The 21547-nt window shown below is 35.2% G+C and overlaps 1 protein-coding gene across 7 annotated transcripts in view; it reads right to left on the bottom strand.

Moving 5' to 3' along the window:
* MAGI2 (membrane associated guanylate kinase, WW and PDZ domain containing 2) overlaps positions 1-21547 on the bottom strand; it is a 1016953-nt gene that overhangs the window by 443866 nt on the left and 551540 nt on the right. The gene's annotated exons all lie outside the window — the stretch shown is intronic.

Below are 21547 nucleotides of genomic sequence, written 5' to 3'. Positions count from 1 at the left end.
TCTTAGGTGTGAATAATATTTACATAATCATAATAAAATAAAGGTTGTAAATTTAAAGATGACCCATGAGTAGAAGAGGATTATGTGAGTGTGTATATAAAAAATAAAGCTGAGCCGAGACCGGTTTGGCTCAATGGATAGAGCGTCTGCTTGGGGACTGAAGGGTCCCGGGTTCGATTCCGGTCAAGGGCATGTACATTGGTTGTGGGCATATCCCCAGTGGGGGGTGTGCAAGAGGCAACTGATCGATGACTCTCTCTCATCGATGTTTCTAACTCTCTATCTCTCTCCCTTCCTCTCTGTACAAAATCAATAAAATATATATTTTTAAAAAAATAAAGCTGAAAAAATTATTGTCTTAGATAAGGAATCAAAATGGAACTTCTAAAATTGATAAACCGACAAAGAGCAGTACAAGAATATTGTTTTGCACATGTAGTCACATATCAGAGTGAATTACTGAAGAAGTTGAAAGTGTGTGCTTTCGAGGAAAAGGATGTGGGTTGGTGACAGGTGTAACAGTTCATTTTTGTTATTTAACATTGGTCTTTTTGTGCTACTTGACTCTATAAATATGTTCATATATACTTTAAAAGAAAAAATATATTTTTTCTGGCTTTACAGAAAGATGAAAATTTAGTTCTTGGATCTAATTCATCCCTCTTATATTTTAGTGTAAAGCAAATATTCACCTTAAGAAACTAAACATTCCTCTCAGTGGTCCCAAGATTTAAAAATGTGGGTTTTATGGCAATCATTCTCAGTGTGTTTTTTTCCCCCCCACAAGAATATCATTGCCATTCTTTTTGAAAATTCACCTGCTGGGAACCAGTATGTTATATTTTATATAAAAGGTCTTAGAAGTCCTATCCACCTCATCTCGGGAAATGCTGGTTGTTTACTTTGAGATATTATAAAAATCCTATTTTCTTTCAGTGTTTAGGAGGATTTTTAAAAGGTATCCAAATTCTGCATTGCGATTGGAGGCTAAAGTAATCTCAACTTCTTACATTTTTAATGGGCTGAATGTTTTGGGCAATGATATCTGCCCAGAAAATTATTTTCCCCAAATGTCCTTTTCCAAAGCAAAGAAGTCCAAATCTTTATACTTTGCAATATAACCTATGAGACATAGTAACATACTTTGAAGGATTGACATTAAGGGAACAGCAACAAAATTAATGCAAGCAGAAAATATGAAGACCATGTATCACTTGGGCTTGTTCCCATGCACATACAATATAATGGGCACAAAGCATACCTCCTCCTTGGCATAAGGAGGCAGGCAAGCCAGATTCTTACCTAACTGAATCTCCTTAGATGAGGAACTATCAGTAGAATTTACAATTCAAAGCTCCATAGAGAGCTCCACTGGACTAATATTTATTGAGCACTGTATGGGATTTGAAAGACAACTCTGCTACACTTCAGCTTTTCTAAGCCACACTCCAGAAGCATACAACCGTTTTCTTCTCCCCCCTCTTCTCTATGTACTGTACTTCTCCCAAGATTAAATACATTTCTCTCCTTTCTTGTCTAAGATATTCTGAAGCCAAGTCTTCACCCTCAAAACTGAGTGGAAACACTATGTCCTTTTATTTAAGGGCTTTACAAAAAAAAAGCATTTCTCAAGAATTTTTTTAAAAGTGGAAGGGGATGGGAAGTGCAAGCAAAGTGACACAGATGAGATTGGCTCCTTAGCCAAGAGCCATGTATTATGATTATCTAAAATAGGGGAAATATCCCCCCATAGAATGTTTTTTATGCCTATTTCAAACACTTAAACTTTTTCTATACATTAGAAAAATACATTACATTAGAAAATACATTAGAAAATAAATTAGAAAAAATCAAATACATTATAAAAAATAATGAAGCTACATATAAGTTAAAAATCATCATTTTAAAAGGGAAATTCATGTTATCACATAGTTTTTCTTCATCAAATTTCATTTATTTTTTTGCTTTCAGCTTTAGAAAAAAGTTGCAATTAATTGATTAAATAAGAACTACAATAATGGGGGAAATTAATGGTGATTTTTAAAGCAATCTGATCAAAGCGTTAGCTTCCTGACTTTGAAAAGCCAAATCCCTTCATAATAAGCAATGCCAGGCACTGCTTGCTAGGTGTAGGGACTCATTCTTTCAGTCATCAAAGACCTCCTGTATTTTTTTCCAATTAAAGTGGCAGACAGTGTAGAGTGCCAAGAAAACTGATAATGAAAAGTACCAAGTCACAAAATTTTAAGCGGAACAAGGCACAGGATCTAGCTTAACAGCAAAAGAAATATTAATTTTCTGGTACATAATGAACTTCAATGCTCTTCTTAAAGGAACAACTAATGGCAAGAGATGCTCTATTACAGGTTCCTCTGAATGTTAATAAATGAGCTTCAAGCTCCATTAGATGACTACAACAGGAAATCTTATCTCGGTTGGTGATCTTGGTGCCATTTCCGATGGGACAAAGAGGCCATTTTGAAATAAAAGTGACCTTGAAATGGACTAAAAAATTCAAAGGGTGAAGCTTTCTTGACTTGGCAAATTTTGAAACTCTTAAAAGGCTACAAAAAAATGTATAAGAAAAGCCTCATTCATTCACATGGTTAATGTTTATGGAATAACTATTGTGTGTCAGGTAGTATGTTAGGCACTGAAGTGTAATAATAATCAAAACCAGAAACAGTCCTTGCCTTGTGGAGCTTATAGACTGGTGAGGTAGATTGGTACTGATGGAAGATCGTAAAACCAAGTGGATAAGTACATTTGTATGTATCGATAGTTATATAAATATTCAGAATAAATAAGATTACAGGATTCCATGGCAACATTAAAGACTAAAGGAGTCAGAGTAGGTTTCTTAAAGAAGCAGTCCCTGAGCTGGTATCTAAAGGATGAGTAGACTTGAACTAGGAGAAGTATTGGAGAGAGGGAAGTCTGGGTAGGAAAAGCTCTTTAGACAAAGAGTAGGACAGGTATGAAGAACCTGGGGTGTCATAGAACATGGGTAGATGCAGACTGATGGTAGATGGCTGAAATGCAGTGATGGGTAAGGAGAGCACTGGGAGAGATGATGCCCCAGAGAGAGATATGAACTAGAACCTGAATAGTTTTGAAGATTATGTCAAGGATTTGTGTCTCCCCACTTATGCTTTCTTTATTGCTTAATTTATGGATTGGTCTTGATCCTCATACTAAATCCCATTGTCTCACACATACACCACAGACAACTATTCTAATGTACCTAATGAAAATTCATTCACTGGATTAATATTTATTGAGCACCTTCTATACACCATTCTAGGAATTGGAAAAATACCTGTGAACCATATAAATTTAAATCTCTATGGAACTTACATTTATACTGAGGAAAACAGAGAAGTAATGACACAAATAAGTAAAACATAAATTGATTAGCTGTTAAGTGCTGAGGGGAAAAATGAAATAGGAAATGGGAGCAGGGAGTAAAAGAATCACATATTTGGGTTTGAATATATTCTTACTGATGCTAATTATTTGCCTGAACACATTTAAATTAATTGTAAATGGTATTGTGCTATAGATCTGTCTAGTTTCTCTTTACATTTATTTCACTTATTCTTTTTCAAAAAATTATTTTTAAGTAGAATTGATGTATAATATTGTCAGTTTCAAGTATCTAGCAAAATGATTCTACATTTATATACCTTACAAAGTAATCACAATAGGTCTAGTAACCATCTGTCACTGTATATACTTATTACAATATTATTGACTCTATTTCCTATGTTGCACATTGCATCCCTGTGACTTATTTTACAACTAGAAGCATGCATTTCTTAATCCCCTTCTTCTGTCTGCCATTCCCCCTCCTCCCTCCCTTTAAGCAACCTATCAGTTTGTCATCTGTATCTATGAGTTCGTTTTTTTCTTTTAGAACCATGTTCTTAAGATCCATTCACGTTATTTAGAACACATGTAAATCTCTTGCTTCTAGCTGCTACATAGTACTCCATGTGTTCCCATCACAGTTCACGTATCTACTAGAATACTCCCAATAAGGAAAAAAACACAATTCTTTATTTATTCTCAAGAGCAAAGCTCTTCCTTGGATCCACAAAATTTTATACGTGGGGTGGGGGGAGATGACAGTGATAAAAAGTGGGTCTGACTGAAGTTTGAAAAAAAAATAACTCACAATCATGTGAAAATTGGAGTAGAAAGAGTCCAGAATATATATAAGTAGGCTACTTAGGAGATTGCAGCAACTCAAGGGATTGCACCTTAGCCCAGCTTGATGGTCATTGTGAAATTAAAGAGAAGTGGAAAGATTCAAATGATATTCAGAAGTTAATGTTGATTAACCTTAGTGATAGAATGAATGTGGAGGGGAGGGAAAAGATGTCAAGAGTGGCTCTTAGCACTCTAATTAGGCATATGGATAGATAAACATTTATTCACTAAGATAGTGAACATTGAAATATGATTTTTCAAAGAGAATGATTACATGGACCTAACACTGGTTAACATAAAACTACACAATGAAATAATCTTTAATCTAACCATTCTATGCAGCAAAGATTTCATGAATATTTACTATACTAATATTTACAATCCTATTAACTGTACTAGAAATTTAAGTCTGGCAGGGAGATCAAAGACTGACAACCAAATATTATAATTCTAGAATTACTATGGTGACTATATGGGGGCATAGAGCACAAGGCTTGTTGAAGTTGGAGATACACTGAAGCAGACCCTGAAGAGAGCAGAGGGAAATCCAGTCACAGAAGCATGTTGGCATGGGTGAATGTAACATTTCAGGACAACATCACAAAATCTATGCTTGCTGGAGAAGAATTAATTGGTGGAGAGGAATGAGGCTGTGAGGAACGAGAAAGGCTATTATCATTTTATGGCATAAGAAAAATTTATTGCAGAAGTTACTGGAAGCTATTTTTAGCAGAGAAGTAACATTAAATTTGGGTATTAGATTACTTTAGCACCAAGAGAGAAAGTCAGGCAGGACACTTCCAATGTTCTCTGAGATGAAAATATGAACAATGGCAGGGACATTGGGAATAGACCAAAGGGGACACATTAAGAAGATATTTGTTTAGGAATTAGCCTGGATGGCATGGATCACTGGTTGGGTGTCAACCTATGAATCAGGAGGTCTTGGTTCCATTCCCAGTCAGGATGTATGCCCAAGTGCAGACTCCATCCCCAGTGTGGAGTGTGTGGGAAGCAGAGAAATTTGATTTGGAAGTACCTGATGATTGCTTGAATACTGAGGAATCAAGAAGACTCCTAGGTTTCTGACCTTAGTAGCTCTGATTTTTATTAGTATTGGGACCAGAAGAGAGAGAGGTGTTTTGATGAGATGATGTGTTCAATTTAAAGAATTTTAATTTCTGTCTTTTTGAAGAATAATACAGATAGAGGTTATATATAGAACCAGTCCCATGAACCAGGTCTGAGTTGGGGATACAGATATAAGAATAGGCTAGTCGACTGGTGTACCTGTAGATTGAGAAGATAAAGAATTAAGGTTAATAATTTTGTGAGCAATAAGTATACGCAAAGTGAGTAAGAATGGTAAAAGGATATAAGAGGAGAGGAGAAGCAGTAATGGGCATGGGGAAAGTGAGAGATAATTTTATATGCATAATTGGCACTATTAGCTCTCTTAAATGTTTTTTCTTTTTTTTATTGTTTGAAATATTACAAATAGTAGCACTCATGTCTCCTTTTTTCCCCTTCATTGACCTCGCCCTGGCCTCCCCTCACCAGCCCTCCCCCCAGTGTCTTGTATCCATTGGTTATGCTTATATGCATGAGTACAAGTCCTTTGGTTGATCTCTTACAATCCCCCACCCCCAACCTCCCCTGCCTTCCCACTATAGTTTGACAGTCTGTTCAATGCTTCTTTGCCTCTGTATCTATTTTTACCCCATTTTTTTCCTTTAAAAAAATCTTGCCTCTGCAGACTAGAAATAAACATATAATCTAAAAAAAAAAAATGTTTGAGTCCCAATTTCAATGTCAAACAGTTCCTTATGTGTACATGTCAGCAATGATATCTGGATGGTTGGGCACATAGTGGCAATGCAGGTCCGATCCTCTCCGGTTTGGTCCTAGGCAGCCTGCAGCAATGCACAGCTGCTAATTGTTAGCATGGCAAGGTGTGTGGCTAATTTTAAAATGTTTTCTAAAATGCAGTTTGGCCCGGCCAGTGTGGTTCAATGCTTGAGCATCGACCCATGCAACAAGCAGTCACTGATTCAATTTTCAGTCAGGCCACATGCCTGGATTGCAAGCTTGAGCCCCCAACAGGAGGTGTGCAAGTGGCAGCCAATCCATGTTGATGCATTCATGTTTCTCTCTCTCCTTCTCCCTTCTTCTCTCTCTAAAATCAATAATAATATATTTAAAATGAAATGCATACACAAAAATAAACTCAAAATGGATACAGGACTTAAACATAAGAATGGAAACCATAAAAATAATAGAGGCATCCACAGGCAGCAAAATCTCAGACATATGCCAAAAGAACTTCTTCACTGATACTGCCCCTGGGGCAATGGAAGCTAAAGAGAAAATAAACAAATGGACTACATCAAAATAAAAAGCTTTTTTACAGCAAAAGAAACCATCAACAAAACAATAATAAAGCCCACTGGATGGGAGAACATATTTGCAAATGTTATCACTGATAAAGATTTAATCTCCAACATCTACAGACAGCTTATACAACTAAATAAAAGGAAGATGAATGATCCAATTAAAAAATGGGCAATGGACCTAAATAGAATATTTTCAAAAGAAGACAGAAGGAAGGCTAAGAGGCACATGAAAACATGCTCAAAGTCACTAATTATCCGTGAGATGCAAATCAAAACAACAATGCGGTACCATCTCACTCCTGTCAGAATAGCCAACATCAACAAATCAACAAACGACAAGTGTTGGCAAGGTTGCAGAGAAAAAGGAACCCTCGTGCACTGCTGGTGGGAATGCAGACTGGTGCAACCACTGTGGAGAACAGTATAGAGTTTCCTCAAAAAACTGAAAATGGAACTCCCATTTGACCCAGTAATCCCACTTCTAGGAATATATCCCAAGAAACTAGAAACACCAATCAGAAAGGATATATGCACCCCTATGTTCATAGCAGCACAATCTACAATAGCTAGAATCTGGAAACAGCCTAGGTGCCCATCAGCAGATGATTGGATCAAAAAACTATGGTACATCTACACAATGGAATACTATGCTGCCATATAAAAAAGAAGGAATTCCCATCATTTGCAGCAACCTGGATAGAACTAGAGAACATCATGCTGAGTGAAATAAGCCAGTCAATGAAAGAGAAATACGACATGACCTCACTCATTTATGGATATTAAAGAACATTATAAACTGATGAACCAAAACAGATATAAAGACAGTAAAGCAACAAGCAGACTGTCAAATTACAGCCAGGAGGGTAGGGAGACCTGGGGGAGAAAAGAGATCAACCGAAGGACTTGTATACATGCATATAAGTACAACCAATGGACACAAAACTCTGGGGAGGGAGGGTATGTATGGGGAGTGGGGCAATGTTAAAATATGTACACAGATAATAATTTAATAAAAAATATTTAAAAAAATAAATAAAATGAAATGAAATGCAATTTGTACAAACATTCTCTAAAATGTTACTCTGGTTTACCTCTGATTTCTCTTTTACATTAAATTTATTTTTGCATATGATAGCCTACTTTTGACAAATAATCCAGGTTCATAGTATTTACATTTTATAGCATAAATAAAGTTTTAAAATATAATAAAAATGATTGTTCTATAAAATTTGCCCTTGTCTTGCAGTTTACATGCTCTTGTATTCTGCTTAATATAACCCTTCCATAATTTCCTTTCCAATTTTGCTTTTTTTGTGTTTTTCACATATATGAAAATATTTTACCATTTCTAATTCTAAAATTTTAGTCTTTATTTGACTCATTAGATTCCACAAATTAAACACACACACACACACACACACACAAAAAAAAAACAAAAAAAAAAAACAACCCCCCCCCAAAAAAAACAACAACAACAACACACAGACTCTAGATGGACAGCTGTTGGAGGGGAGGGGGTTTGGAAAGGCTGGGTGTCAAAGGTAAAGAGGCGGGGGAAAGTGCCTCCAAAACTCAGACACAGACAACAGTATGGTGATTGCCAGAGGGAAAGGGACTGGGAAAGAGGCAAAAGATGTTAAAGGGGGGGGGGGGGGGGGGGGGGGGGGGGGGAGGGGGTAATAAATTGTAGGAGATGATTTTGGGTAGTGAACACACAATACAATATATAGATGATGTATTATAGAATTGTACACCTAAAACCTATACAATTTTATTAAGCAATGATATCACAATAAATTCAATAAAAGTTTTAATAAAACACACCCTTTTACTCCCTTCCCACAAGCCCCTGGATACTAAGAAATTACATTAACAACTAGAGTCCCAGTACATGAATTTCTGTACCAGTGGGGTCCCTCGGCCTGGCCTGCGGGCTGAAACCAGCTCTCCAACATCCTCCAAGGGGTCCTGGATTAAAAGAGGGCATAGGCCAGGCCAAGGGATCCCAACAGTGTATGATCGGGGCTGGAGAGGGACACAGGAGGTTGGCCAGCCAGGGGGGACTGTGGGAGGGCTCCAGGGCCTGTATGGCCTGTCTCACTCAGTTCTGATTGGCCGGACCCCAGCAGCAAGCTAATTTATCAGTATAAGCATCTGCCCACGATGGTCAGTGCATGTCATAGTGAGTGGATGAGCAGCCTTAACATATTATTAGCATATTGTGCTTTGATCGGTTGACTGATGACTGGACACTTAGCATATTAGGCTTTTATTATATAGGATAATAACCCAAATGTCATTGCTTTTTTTAAACATGGCTTTTCCAAGGACCTTTGTCATTTGTCTGCCCAGCATTTTAATTTAACTCTTTCTCTCTGTTTGAGAAATCCACCATCGTGTGAGCATATTGAGAAAAAAGATCTCATCTCCCATTGCAGAGATGTGAATAAAAAGTATCTACCTGAACCCTGACGGCTAGGGTGTAGTCTGAGAGCTACTTTTAGTCAGTCACTGGGTGAAGATTTCGAATCTGGACTAATTGACCAACGAAGGCACAGAAAACTGAGAATGTTCTCTAGAGTCCAGTGGCAATGGCCCATGGTAGGGTTTGGCTTCCCAGGCTGACAGTGCTAGTAGTTGTCAAAAGTCAGAGGTACTCAACAGAGTTCTCCTTTGTATAAAACTTCCTCTGTATGAAAACTACATCAGGTATTCCATCTCAATAGTAACCAAACAAATCCATTATGATTGGTTGCATTTAGCATTTTCTCATATACCTTTTGACTATTTGTATGTTTTCTTTGGAGAAATGTGTATTTTTTATGTCCATATCCCACTTTAAAATTGGGTTATTGTTTTTTTTTCTTCTTTTGAGTTATGAGTTCTTTTATATATTTTGAAGATTAACCTTTTTTTCTTTCAATAACTATTTATTGATTGCCATGTGCCAGCAACTGCTTTGGCAAGTCTTATGATAGTCCATTTTCTCTATAGAAATCTGACCATCCCCTCCCCCCAGCAGCTTCTCTTTGTAATTCAAACTCCAACTTCTCAACCTGCTATCTCAATATTTTCATGCTCATATTGAATATTGTTTTTACTTAGTAATCTTGATCAATATGTTGTTATTCTGAGGCAGCAGTCTTGGGAATTTCTGATCTCCTGATTTCTACTCTCCTGTGATTTCTACTACTCATTATTGTTTCTGAAAAGATGCCACAAAGATGCATTTTATTCACTAATAGAGTTGTGCAAGATTAAAATATGAAAATAAAAGATTTTCTGAGTGAATCCAAACCCACTTTGAAGGAATATAAACAATTTTATTAAATAGCATATTGGAGTTCAAATCTGAATGAGAAATTGTAGGAGTTGGCCAAGAAACAAGTGTGGCCTCAAATTGTTAGCAATAAATTAAATCAATGATAATTGTAAGGGTACTCAAAAATAGAAAATAATAAGCAACAAAAATACAAGGGATGTGATTATCTGAGATGATATTGAGAGTATTAACAAGGGATGGGTTTAGAAATAAAGTAAAATTTTAAATTAAAGAGTAAAATAAGAAAAAAAAAGTGGAAATAAAGTACATTTCTTCCTTTGTTAGCTCAATATCTTCACATACTCAGAGACAAACACATTTATTCCTCCTAAAAGTTTCCTAATTACTACTAATAAGACCTGTTTAAATAAAATTATAAGAATTTGATATATGATATAATTTAATAAATGCTAAAGACAAAAATGAGATAAAACATAAATTGAAATTATTAGTTCTATTCAGGCAAATATTAAGTATGTAGGACCCATTTGCCAAGAGGGTGAATTCAATATGCCATTGGACTTGTTGAGTAACATGGAAAATGTGGAAAATCAGAATAAATTACAGGCTTTGAGAATGTACCCTGCCAAACTGCACAACTTTTGCTTGAACACAACATTATGGGCATGCCCTTTTCTAAGATAGTGTTACCTCTTATACAGGACATCTATGTCATTTCAACTTCTGTTCTGGGAACGTACAAGTAAAAAATGCATTTAAATGTAAGAGCTAGAACCAAGAAATAAAACCAATTAAAGTATAAAATGTGGCATATCTTTACAAGAAAAGATTTTTAGGGTATAATATAGGACTGTAGTAAAGAATCCACACAGAAGTCTCAATTTTCAGAAGAAAGCAAAGGATAAACAAAGCAAGAATAAAGAAGGCAAATAATGTTGGTGAGCTTTTAGTAAAAAGGTAGGTAAAAAGGAAATATAAATTGTGAGAGAAGGAACATATGATAGGAGCTACACACAAAAAGCAAGAAGACTACTAAAACGAAGGTTAGTGCAAAATCAGGGCCATGAGCATGAAGGGAAAATGTGATAATATAATGGAGCAAGAAAGCTTCCCAATGTAAAATATGTTTAACTTCTAATTAATATGTTTTGCCTAAGATGAATACATGTAACACTTTATTAACGTAGACTTTTGAAGAAAATAAGCCAAGATGATGTATTACTTCTTCCCCAATTATAAAATCAGCTTTGAGAAAGTGGCCTGCAACTATCAATCCATAAGATCCCTAGGAAAGAGGTGAATTTCTCAGGAAATGAAGAAAAAGAATGAACATGCTATTATGTTTAGATTTAAAAAGTAGATTAAACTTGTAAGTGTGGATTTTTTTAATACCTTACTTTTAATATTTTGGTAATACACCAATAGTATTACAGATCCATTTTAAGTCTGGCACATTTATTAGCTGCTTTGCAAATATGCAAAGTACAGCATTTTTTACTAAAAATGACAAACATTGGGGCCAAAGAATATGTAGTTTACAACTTTATTATAATTGGAAACTAATCATTTTTCTGAAGTATATTTATATATGCTTAGAATGTTTTGGGTATATAAGGACATCAGGTCTGTTTGCATTTACAGAATGCCCTTATAAATTAATTATTGAGGAAATTTAACCAAGCATTAATTTGAATCTGAATACGTATTATAATTTGCTTCTAGACAAAACATAGTTAAAATATTGTATACCAAGAAATGCATCTCATTTGCGTGGCATTGTCAAAATCAAAATTATTACAACTATGATACCAGGTTAATACTAATAGTATTGTTGGGATATATGCCACTAGTATTAAGTTGTTATCATAATAATTTTGTTTTTGAATATCCTAAGAAACTAGAAACACCCATCAGAAAAGATATATGCACCTCATGTTCATAGTGGCACAATTCACCATAGCTAAGATTTTAGTAACAGCCTAAGTGCCCATCAGCACATGAGTGGATTAAAAAACTGTGGTACAGCTACACAATGGAATACTACGCTGTGGTAAAAAAGAATTATTACCATTTGCAACAGCATGGATGGAACTGGAAAGCATTATGCTAAGTGAAATAAGCCAGTCAGAGAAAGGTATACATCACATAATCTCACTCATTTATGGAATATAATGAACAACATAAACTAATGAACAAAAACAGATCCAGAGTCAGAGAAGCATCGATCAAACCATCAAACCTCAGAGGAAAGGTAGGGGAGGTATGGGGGAGAGATCAAAGGACTTGCATACATGCATATAAACCTAACCAATGGACACAGGCAACAGGGGGGTAAGGTTATGAATGGCTGGGGGCAGGGGGAGACGCGATGGGGTGATAAAGACACATAAGTAATACCTTAATCAATAAAGAAATGGAAAAAAAAGAAAAGAAAAGAAATACTAGTAGTATTTTATTTAGGTGACTATTCTAACCTTAACCCCTAAGAAGTTTAAACATTTAAATTTGAGTCACCTTTAAAGGAAATGTGTCTCAACTCTTACCTTTCTGGATGGCTCAGGGTCATTATTAGGAAAATGAATACCTGTGCTGGGTTGCAACACTCCACCGTCCCCTGGGAGACTGATGAGTGCTTCCACCGTAACAAGTAACCCTGCATGACTCTGTCTTTACATTTTTTCTGTGTACTCTTTGCACTTTCCCCTGTCCTCAGTCACTGTCAGGCTGTCAGTTCGCCAGCCTCTGGAGTTTCCATCCTCACCCCACCTCCCCACCCATAAACCATTGCACACATCCTCTTATAATGTGTAGCAACATCTTACTATATGTAAGATTCATTAAATTCACAGAGGATTAGGGAGAAGAGAAGAGAGTAAAGTTACCAAAACTGCAAATGCTGGAACTTGTGAATTCCAAACCTACAAATATTTGAAATGAGTATTCCGGACATCTTTGAAAGGAGTAATAAATAGGAGCTGCCTTTGCTGCAGTAAGTGACACTTCACTTCAAGTATACTACTTGTTTCATTTCCAGGGACACCAGAGAGCTGCATAAGATTTTCCTCTGGAAGGTTTATGGAAACACTCTCACCCTCAGAGAGTGGGAGAAAGAAGTGGAAGTATTTAATCCTGATGGAAATGATCCCCGGGGGCCTGACCCAGAGAAACCATTTTGTAATTGGGAGCTGGCCCAAAGGGAACCGATGCCTTGGGGATTGAACACCGTCCATAAGAGGTCACAGTGCCAAAAAGCAAGGTTTTCTTGCCGAATGCATGCTCCTTGCTATAATATCTTCAGATATGGCAAGGAGGTATGGGGAGAAAAAGAAAGAAAATTCACTGGAAATTTTTAAATACAAATTAAAGAGCCAATAAGCAGAATGAGTTTTTCTGTTTTATTATGTTAGCCATTCACTCCTTAGTGAAAGGAATCAAACTTGTACATAGTATAAGAAAATTTAAAGCCACCCTAATAGAAAAAGAGAGAGAAAAGAAAGGTGAGGTGGAAGTAGAAATCATATTAGCAGTGTATAATTAATACTTAAATAAAATTTTATTTCAATTTCATTTCTATTACTTTTCCTAAAAATACAAGAATAATAAATTCATGTTCCCTTATAGTTTATTGAAAGCCAACCAGAAAATATTAGTAAAATGCCTAATAAATTCCAAGTAGCACATGTCCACATTAATTACAATGCCTTGACATTTCTTTAGTGACAGAACACACATACTAATTTCTTCATTTTAAAAATAACTTTCTGAACTTGCATATTTTGCAAAATATCTCAGGAGCTTTCTATCTCTCCAGAGGTCTGGCCTTGTTACTTGTGTTTTCAGCTCTCCAATGACTTTCTGTACTAGAGTTAGAGAAATCGAGACATTCTTCGGGTTTATAGGAAAAGGTAATTATCATTAGTCCAATTAAGTATTTAGGTTGTACAATCAATAAAAGTTGGGTGGGAAGGAAGGTTAGGGGGATAGTTTTGTTGACCAAATCTACTAGGTACTGAGTTTGAATAACCTGATACACCATGAATTACTATAATAGATGAAGAATGGCATAGGCAGACAAACACTATATTCTGAAGGAAGTGTTTATAGTTTGTGGGGTACTGAGAGAGAAAGAAGTATATGAATTTAGAATAGGGATTCATGAGATTAATCAAGAGAATTAACGTTTGAAAAAATTTAAAGCAATGGGAATAAAAAGAAATTAATTCAAGAACAAAATTATTACGATTGTGAAACAAAGTTGATCTAGGAAAAAATTCTGAGGCCAAATTGATGCTGCTGCGTTAAAACAATGACTTACAATATAGCATTTCAAATTAGGAAGTGGATTTGTCCAAGGATTCCAGGCCAGGCTGAACTTCTATGCAGGGATTAAGGTTTTGAGAAAGGAACATATACGTTCATTCCTTCAGTCAACTCACATTCATTGAGTGCTTTTCAGTTACCAGAGATAACTGAGTTAGCAGTGATCTGAACAAATTATCTGACCTCTTGAATTTGAGTGGGTGGATATTGACAATAACGAACAAATGGACACAGAATGTATTTTCAGTTATAGTAAGTATTATACAATAAAGATAAATTAGAGGGAAGGAAGAGAGAAAATCAGCAGGTACAATTTTGAATAAGTTGTCAGCTGAGTTTCCTAAAGACTCTTAGATGAGTATCTCAAAATGAGAAAAAGAAAGATTTGGATATTTGGAAAAGAAGTAGTCCGGGAAAATGAAATGAAAAATTTAAGATCCTAGGTGGGCAGAGATGTATTTGTTCTGCTCTAGGATTAGGAAGGGGGCAGCAGAGCTAATATAAATAGGGTGAAGACAGTGTAAGTAAAACTTCCATTTTGTTACTGTAAAAAACTAATATCAATTTGTGTTTTTACTAGTCCCTAAAAATTCACATCTGTAGTATCTTTAACAATTAACTTTAATGAAAATAGTCCCATTCAGACAAGATGTGTTGACCACTTGGTCTAATAACTGCCTATTATAATATATTAGAAGGGACTGGTTACTTCAGTGTATTACATTTTAATCTAATGCTAGAAATGATTTTCCATAATTGACAGAATTCCCAAACCTTTAATGAAGAAGAGTTCTCATATGGTGAAAATCTTCTAACCATGTTGCTTTTAATCAGGGGGCAGCAGGGTAATTGAGAACTGTTACTTTATAATTTTTTTGGTAACAGTATTGTTTACCTGTCTACGTTGCAGCATGATCAATGGAGGCCTCAAAGTTTCAGGTATTGTTCTTGAGCATGGTCTGAATAAAAGCTACAGTTTACAAAAATAATTCATAAGACCTTCTACACATGTTGCAACCTGGTTGGAGATGGATATCTATGTTTTGAAATAAAGAACTTAGCAATAAGAATTAGGCACTGCTGTTTCTATTTTTGATGACTTCTATTCTCTCTGAGAAATATTATATAACAGATCTATGGTCAATCAGATTCTGGATTCTCCTATCCCTCAGATCAGGAGGATAGAAGATATAAGAAAAAAATGTCTTAGACAGCTTTATTTTACAGATTTGAAATTTAAATACCAAAATGACATTTGTAGAATAGGATGTTAGGTTATAGTTTTCAAATCATAGATGTGTAAAACAAGTCTTGGAAAAAGCTTTTTCAGGAAGGGCTCCATGAAGAATGACTGGGAATAACAGAACTTCTCCTTTCGGAAGGGCTATATGTCTCATCCAGGACTAATGTCATGAGCCAGTGGTCATTACTATACTGATGTCATTTCAGAAAAACATGGACTCTCAACAGAAGACAGTTGTAATCAATTTGATGAAGGCTCTCTTGTGTGCAAACTACATAATGAGTAATTTTACTGTCTCTGAAAATCACCGAATTGTAAGATCTTATGAATGTATCTCAATATACACTAAGTGGCCAGATTATTGTGATCTCTGAATGCATAATAATCTGGCCACTTAGTGTATGTCCTATATAATAAAAGGCTAAAATGGAAATTGTCCCCTCGACAAGGAGTTCGATCAGAAGGCAGGCTGGCCAACCACCCATGTCCCCTCTCCCTGGCCAGGCTGGCGGGACCCCACCCATGCATGCATGAATTCATGCACCGGTCCTCTAATATATATATATATATTAGAAGCCAGATTATTATGCATTCAGAGATCATAATAATCTGGCCACTCAGTGTATATTCACAACTGCACAATATGCACAAATATTATTAAATATTTGCTACCAATATTGTGATTTATTTTTTGTCCAGTCAGAAAAGCATCTCAGAGCATTTGAAAATATTTACCTAATCAGCAAAGGAGAATAGGTTATGCTTGTTAAGACAGTGGAAAGATTTATAAGTACAACGTTTTAAAATCATCCATTTCTCTTCCCACTAAATAAGTCCCATGATTTATTTTCCAGTTGAAGTGTCTTTTATTTCTCCCAGATAAAAATGTATAGGAATGTGGACAGGAGTTAGAAAATCAATATAATTAAAGACATGAGCTTGAGGGAAATTAATTAAACGCCGGATATCACAGTTTTGAAACCCCAGACTTTACCTAATTTTATTATGGGTTGTGAAAAGTCAAAGAAGTGAGTCTTATGATCATTAATATTGGTTTTATTTTAATGATATACTCCAAAAAAGTTGTTCTTTCAGCTGCAACTGATCTAAAACATATAAAACTAGTAGTATATTGATTAAGGTTATACTTCTAGTAACAGCAAAATATTATTTTATTTTCCTTGATTTTATATTTGTTATAATTTATGATATTAAGTTAGTAATTGATTGATTCACTTTCCCTCTAGTCTCTTTCAGGAAATAAAAGCACACACCTTAGAAATAGGTATTTGCATTACATATCTTGAAAACAGCGGGGTTGACAAAAGTCCCAAGTCAAAAGAGAATTGTGTTACATTTTAATGTACAATAACACCTCCAGTGCTAGTGCCTTTCACAGGAGCAAAGCAGCATGCAAAAACCATATACTCTCTGTCAGTGGTTCTGAACACAAATTGAATCACTTACTAAAAAATGGCATTATAAGATCTCAAAGGGATGTAAAACTTCACTAAATGTTCCTCTACTGGTAAAATAAACATTTAGTGAGCTTTAGGTGTAAGTGTTTAGTGTTCCTAAAATGAACATTCAAATGCAATGCTTAGAATCTTCCACAGTAAGAATGTTGGCAAAAGAAAGAAAAAGAAGCAAGTATCAGACAAACAAAAAAGTATTTCAACCTTGATATAAAGTAACAGCTGGACCCTTTTAACTACAAACTCCAATGGTCTACTGTTGTGATGGAGGTTATTACTTACATAGTAAAAATGTTCTCTTCTAATAGGGCATAAGGAGAAGGTAAAAAAAGAAATGTTATTTCATTTTGGCTTCCTGGAATGACAACAACTTTAACATCACTGAAAGCATTGATCTGCCCTTCAGGAATGCTATTTACATTTCAGTGGGTAGAAACTTGGACTGATAGAAGGATGGTTTTCCTTATGGATATTTATAGCACCAATAATGATTTCTCTTTGGATTGAATATCTCTTTATCATTCAATGCTTGACTGGAAATAGATTCAAAATTTTAATAATAAATGTATCAAGTTCTTGTTGAAAAAAGCTCATATTAAATTTATTTATTACAATAAAATAAATTTTTGTAAAATTTGTTATCTCTCTTCTCTCATAATAAGAGTGTCTGCCTTGTTTTTTGAGAAAATTATTTGTAATTGATAGTTAAATTTTTATAAAAATATATGTGCTATCTCAGGTAGAACAGCACACTTTTATGTACAGATATGAAAAAACTTGAATTTCACACTTCTTGTAATAAAATTGTTTAAGACGCTAAGGTATGCTATTTGCAGTGGGCTGGAGTCCATAGATATTGGAGTCCATGAATAGGAGAAATTACAGCAATTAAGATATTTTCACTATCTTCTGTCAGATGCCAAAATAACTTTCTGGTCTTGATTTTGGTTCTCTTAAAAGTTGGGGCAGTGTTACCAGTGAGCTTATATCCATTTAAAGGAAACATTTAACTTTACGGTTAGTAACTTCCTTAACAGAAAAACTAAAGAAGTACTACTTTGAAACATGATTGTGGATGATCTTAGTATATGAATTAAAAGAAACGAGAATCCAGGCATACTCATGGGACCTGAGGTTAGTTCATGACAACATTCAGAACACAGGCTGAGGCAGACAAACTGGTACGAGTGGTCAGTGAAACCATGAATTAGCATTCCAGATCATTGGAAGAAATGTCGGGCAGGACCCACTGATTTAAACCCTGGGAAATTCAGAACGTTGGACAGTTCCTAAAGACAGGCATGCTTCCAGGTAGAGTACTTAACCTTCAGGTCAGCGTTTTTCAACCGCTGTTCCGCGGCACACTAGAGATGTTGCCTGGTGTGCAGTAGGTGCAGACAAGACAAGAATTTTATAATTTTTCACTATTTTGTTTACTTAATATTTCATAATAAAGTAATTATAAAATACTTTCTTTGTGTTTATTTGATTCCTATTCAAGAGAATTACTTTATATATAGTCAATATAGGCACAGAGTTAAATTTTTTAACATTTTCTAATGGTGGTGTGCCTCGTGATTTTTTCATGAAACAAGTGTGCCTTTGCCCAAAAAAGGTTGAAAAACACTGCTTTAGGTAACCAGACCTACTCATTTAATGCTACCTCTTGGTGTCTCACTTATACCTGCATGTGACCTTAATCCCAAAGGAATTATCTCATTCACCCAAAGAACTCTGTGGTCTGTGTTTCACATGAGTTTACAACTTCAGTCCTGGCATGATGGTTCATAATGTGCATGCTACCTGGGGTTATGACAGGCTTGCCACTGGGCCTTGTTCTATTAACTTACTTTAAAAATTAACTGAATATAAAAAGGTGAAAAAATGATCATCCAAGTTAAGGAAAAGAGTCTCTTTACCCATACCTGATGATACTTCAGAGCCAAGGCCTCTGGGCTATTTACATGCAAGACCATTCAGCAGCTGTTTTATAGCAAGCTGAAATAAAGTGTTCAGCCTGGGTCAGGGGTTGGTGGTGCAGAGAAAGGCTTTAAGAATCTGCTGAAGTTCTGCCTAGGGCCACGTGGCATAACTGTAGATGGTAACTCACGCACGTTAAGGTCTTCCCTGCAGCCTCTGGTAAGTAAGGGAATGGCTCCGTTGGAGCGAGGACTTTGAGTCAATTTCTGCAAGGGATAACTGCAATTCAAGATGGTCTATCTGATTTTTAATCAAAGACCAAATGCCATTTTAGCTACATCTGTTACCAAGATTAAAATTAGCAATGCAACAAAATGTATACATATGAAAATGCTTAAAAGAATACATTCTTCTTCATAACTACTTTTCTGATTAGTGTTTTCTGTTCTGAAACTCAATGGTGAGATGAAGTACAGAAAAATCGTAAGAATGGTTTTCTCAGTTATGAGCAACATAACCAGATATTTTATCTACCGTAGGTCTTTTTTCACCTTTGCTAATGAAAAATGAATGGATGCCCAGTTCCCAAAAAGAAATACTCCAAGTTGGCAAGCATTATAGGTAAGAAGAAGCAGGGGATTTCCTCCTACCTCCAGTTGCATTAGCAGCTTTGCTGTTTTATTTTATTTATTTATTTTTATTGTGGGTTGGAATCAGTCTTAAGAACCCCACATGGTTCACAAGTCTGTTACTCTGATGCTTAGAGTAACTCAATACCTTCTTTCTTTCTTTCTTTTTTTTTTTTTTTTGTGGATTCACAGGTATTACAGACTTATTTTATTGTCTTTTGATGGCTTTAAAGAGTACTAAGAAGTCATGAGAATATTCCAGTAGTAGGAGAGAAGGGAGCAATGACCCTACTGCTGCAGAAGGAAGAACATAGAACTGTGATTTTATTGAAGAAATCTTATGAAAGATTGATATCATGAAGAGGTGACAAATATAAAAGTTCTAGGGTATTTGTTTAGTTGAGTAACACATGATTGTTATTCTTTAAAGTATGAGAGCACCAAAGTAGATAAGGTTTCCCTTGACAAATAATACATTAAAGGTTAGTCAATCTAGAGCTTAGGATCAATTAATTCTGAAGGAGTAGCAGTAATTTTTAAAAAATATTTTATTGATTTTTTTTTTTTTACAGAGAGGAAGAGAGAGGAATAGAGAGTTAGAAACATCGATGAGAGAGAATCATAGATCAGCTGCCTCTTGCATACCCTCTACTGGGATGTGCCCACAACCAAGGTACATGCCCTTGACCAGAATCAAACCCAGGACCTTTCAGTCCGCAGGCCGATGCTCTATCCACTGAGCCAAAGCGGTTTCGGCAGTAGCAGTAATTTTTATTAGATATCAAGTCCACTAGTTTCCCAATTATAATTGTAGGAAAATGTGGAGATTCTGAGATTGGAGAATGTGCCCTAGGTGTCCATCCAGATAGTTATGTAACCTGAGAAAAGAGCCTTTTATTTATCCAAGTACATAATGTGTAAATAATAATATTGATTCCCCAAAGTCATGTATGTAACTCAGCCTTGTTACTTAATGATCAGCTCTGGGCATGCAGAGGTAATTAAAATTGGCACCAAATTGAGCAAAGTACTGTCAATGCTGAAAAGAACTCTGAAGAAGATTTAGGACAAATCAGTCTGGGGCTCATAAATGTGTGGTTTCAGGATATGTCTCCAAAAATTCAACTGGAATCTAAAATTTAAGCTAGATTATATATTTAAATATATTAATATTAAATTTCATGACATCTAATTCATCATGAGAATATTATAATGAATTTAAAATGGATATTTTATTTAATATTTTCACCTTTAATACAGTTAATACAGTTTTTATTTTTAAAACCAGAGAAAAGGTCATATTGTTAATCATTCTACTCTTGGCATGCTTCTGTTTGTTAAGACATCAGTTCTTTGCTATGCACATATTATATTTAGCTAAGGTAATTAGATGTAATACATTAAAATTGCAAATATGCAGCCTAATGAATGCCACTAAATAATGTTGCAAACCCCATAGGAAAATACACTATAAAACTTACTGTTTATTACTGACTTCTTCATATAATGACTTTCTATAAGTTAGACCATTGTTTTTCAGACATAATTTAAAGCAGGCTTATATGATTAACACAACTTCTTATTTAAAATATTTAAAATACTTTCAATTAGTCTCCACTATCATTTATTTTTGACAATGTGAAGAAGAAACAAGACTTATGTATAAAACCGTTTTCTCTCTGTTGGTATTTTTTGCCTATATAATGTAATTTGTCAATAAACAACTAAATGTCTCAGCCTAAACTGTCTGAGGAGTGTGAAGTAAAAAAAAAAAAAAAAAAAAGAGGTTTTAATACTTTAGCAACTTAAAAATATTGAGTTCTTAAATAATTATAGTCTACTAGACATCTGAAGGTAAATGAAGGAGGTAGTGCAGACCGTAACTACTCACAAACACAGCTTATTTGCTGATGGTATACCTCAGATATTTTATGGGCTAAGCAAGAGTGCACATGTTATGCGTTTTGTTTATAATATCACTCACTATTAATTGCAGTTAATAATTCATATAAATATAATTTACACATATAAGAACTGTAAAGATGGAATGAAAGTATTACTTTTCCAGTTCT

Source organism: Pipistrellus kuhlii, unplaced genomic scaffold (genome assembly GCF_014108245.1).
Source record: "Pipistrellus kuhlii isolate mPipKuh1 unplaced genomic scaffold, mPipKuh1.p scaffold_m20_p_10, whole genome shotgun sequence".
Lineage (NCBI taxonomy): Eukaryota > Metazoa > Chordata > Mammalia > Chiroptera > Vespertilionidae > Pipistrellus > Pipistrellus kuhlii.
The sequence above is the reverse complement of the archived record's forward strand: the minus strand, read 5'-3'. Positions and strand labels throughout refer to the sequence as shown.